Here is a 2,734-nt window from a genome sequence, read left to right on the forward strand (position 1 = left end):
GCGCCAGGCTCCAGGGGGAAGAGCAATGCCCCACGCAGGTGAATGCCCAGCCCAGAGAAGGCAGGGCAGTGGGGCAGGAGAGACCTCACTACACTGAGACCCCTTAGTAGGGCTCATCTGGAGAAGCCCTGGTCTCAGCTGGGGAAGGCAAGGAGTGAGAAGCACTTTGAGCTGGTCCATCAGGTGCTGACGTGCCTGGCTCCCAGCCCAGCCGCTCAGAGCCACGCAGCTCCCATGAATGCTGCCTTTCTTCTCGCTGCTGCACAGCCCTTGGCAGCCCCTCAGCTGCTCCGCCTGTGGAGGGAAAAGAGCCAAGGCCTGTTTTGATGTCCCTTTCCCCTTGCCAGGCTCTGCACAGTGCTCAGGGCTCAAGTTGGGGCCTCCCTGCTGGGGACCGCACTGCAGATCCCTGCTCCCACAGGGATCCAAGAGGAGCCTTCACCTCCAGCCAGCAAGAAAAAGCAGGGCTGGCCCCAGCCCCTATGCAAGGACAACAGAAGGTCCAAGCAGGACCTCCCTGCGTTAACTCTATTGCCAGTCCCTGTGGACACCAGCTGTTAAATGGTGTTTGGGAACACCTATCCAGCTGGATCTGGGAAAGACAGAGGGGACTCTGGATAGATCCATCTCTAGCTGACAACACAACTATTCCCTTCATTCTGCTCTGCCTCTTCTGGGCCTGGACAAGCAAAAGCTGTTCCCCTGATGCAGAGCCAAGCAGCCTGGGCAGCCACCCACTGCAGGCAACCGCAGCTCCAGACAGGCTGCTAAGCCCTTTGGTGTAGGTGCTCCCCATCGCTGCCAGTTTCCCTGCTCTTGGTTGTATCTCCAGCAGCAGCAGCAGATGAACACTCCTATGTCCCACAGAACTGTCTGCAGGTTAATAGCCCCTCTGCACATCAACCTGTGGCTGTCAGCAACCAGCACCCACACGAAAGGCACCCATGTTCTGCACTCAGGACAGCGAGTCATTCTTTTAATCCCTTGTGGCTATCAGTAATGAAGTTTGAGACAACCCCTGTTGAGAGGATAGGCACGAAAATTAACCCAAAAGGTGCAGAGATACTGTACTCAAGGGAAACAGCAGCACTTGAGGAAATGGGAGTCCAAGCATGTTAGCTATCATCAGCTCACATTCACAACCATCTGATGCCCACGGCTGAAGCGTCTCTGTAGGTCCACGAGTACAACACCCCCCTGCCTCCCACAGCATACCTCTATGTGCTGTATCACAGTGCAGTCACAGTACAGTTTGGACATGAGACTGGCTGGTACAAATTCTTGAGCTGCAAAGCCAAGTTTCTCCTTAGCTCTACATGGAAGACTTCAGGCTGGGGATGAGAACATCCCAGCACATCAGCCACCTGCCTCACTTACCTACAGCTCTGTGAGGAGGCAGCAATCCCTTCAGTCAGCAGTGCTGTTAAAGATGAGAGCATCCCAGTTCCTGGAGTGCTGGCTGTGTCCTCACAGCACGAGGGGCTCACACTGAGTATGCCAGGAAGTGACTTACATGAGACTAAGTCCCCACTAAAACCGTTCATAGAAGTGAGAACTTTCCTTAAACACAGAATTACAGGCCAAGGGCATCTCTCTTGAGGCTCTCCTACCTTCACTCAGTTTTGGCTAGAAATTAACACACATACTAGTCCATTATAATCTTTCCCATACATTTCCCTTGCTCCCTAGGTGCTGTCAGAACAATTTTCACTTCAGCACCCTCACATTACTCACTCTGCAGCAAGGCTGTGGCAATGTCTCTGTGTGGATCTGCCACAGGTTTCTCAAAAGACAGCAATCAGGTGAGTGTTTCCATTCCTCTGTAGACCGTTCTGGTGATGTGCAAGGGAACCTCTGATACACACCCTCAGCTCTGCTCATTACTGGAACCAAGCAACAACACGCTCACGCTCCTGATGTGCTGCACTCTTCATTCATCCAAGGGAGGAATCTAAAGCTGCTGATCAGCTCTAACAGCAATGCAAAGAAGAATAATTATGGGAAAAGAAGAAAAAGGCTTCTTTTGACTTTTAGCAATACCCCAAGTTGTTCATGTTGAACCTAAAATACTATATGCTTTAACCTAAATACACACCTTTAAAGGTTATGTGTAATGTCTACAGTTTTGTTAGGGAAAAGGAGACTTTAACATTGTCCCAAACTACAAAAGCTACTCCAGGAATACCTGGCACTGTAGGTTCCAAAGACAGGGGCTGGAATAATACTACAGTGAATAAGCAATTTAGTGAAGGTCATTCGGTGGATCAGTAACAAAAATCCCTGAGCTAAAGTAGAAGACTCCTTTCCCTGACTGCCAGTTCAGCAAGTCTTAACCAGCACTGTGAAACCCAAGAGTCAACACCAAAGTAAAGAAGAGAACTGTCTGACTCCGCAGCCAGGTAAGATTTTTCTGATGACTCCTCTTCTGGCACTGCCACTCTCAGCTACAAAGGGAACCTAAGGCAGCTCAGCTCTTACCACAGATGTCTCAGGTCTGTACTTCAATGAGAAGGGATGACTTTGTGGCTCTGTCCCTGCTCTAGTTGAACAGCCATGCTGGACTAAGTCCTTAGATAACAGAACTCCACTCAGAATCTCTGAAAGACACCTGAGAACTCACTGGATAAGTGTTAAGAAGATGAGTTTTACAAAGGAACAGTGCTGACAGAAAAATCAAGAAACATGATGAGAATTTCCAAGTTACATTGTTGTAGTTCTTAAATTAGTCTTTAAA

Source organism: Neopsephotus bourkii, unplaced genomic scaffold (genome assembly GCF_033783945.1).
Source record: "Neopsephotus bourkii isolate Nb327-2 ecotype Australia unplaced genomic scaffold, CSIRO-AGI_Nbou_v1 NB_234, whole genome shotgun sequence".
In the NCBI taxonomy this organism is placed as follows: Eukaryota; Metazoa; Chordata; class Aves; order Psittaciformes; family Psittacidae; genus Neopsephotus; species Neopsephotus bourkii.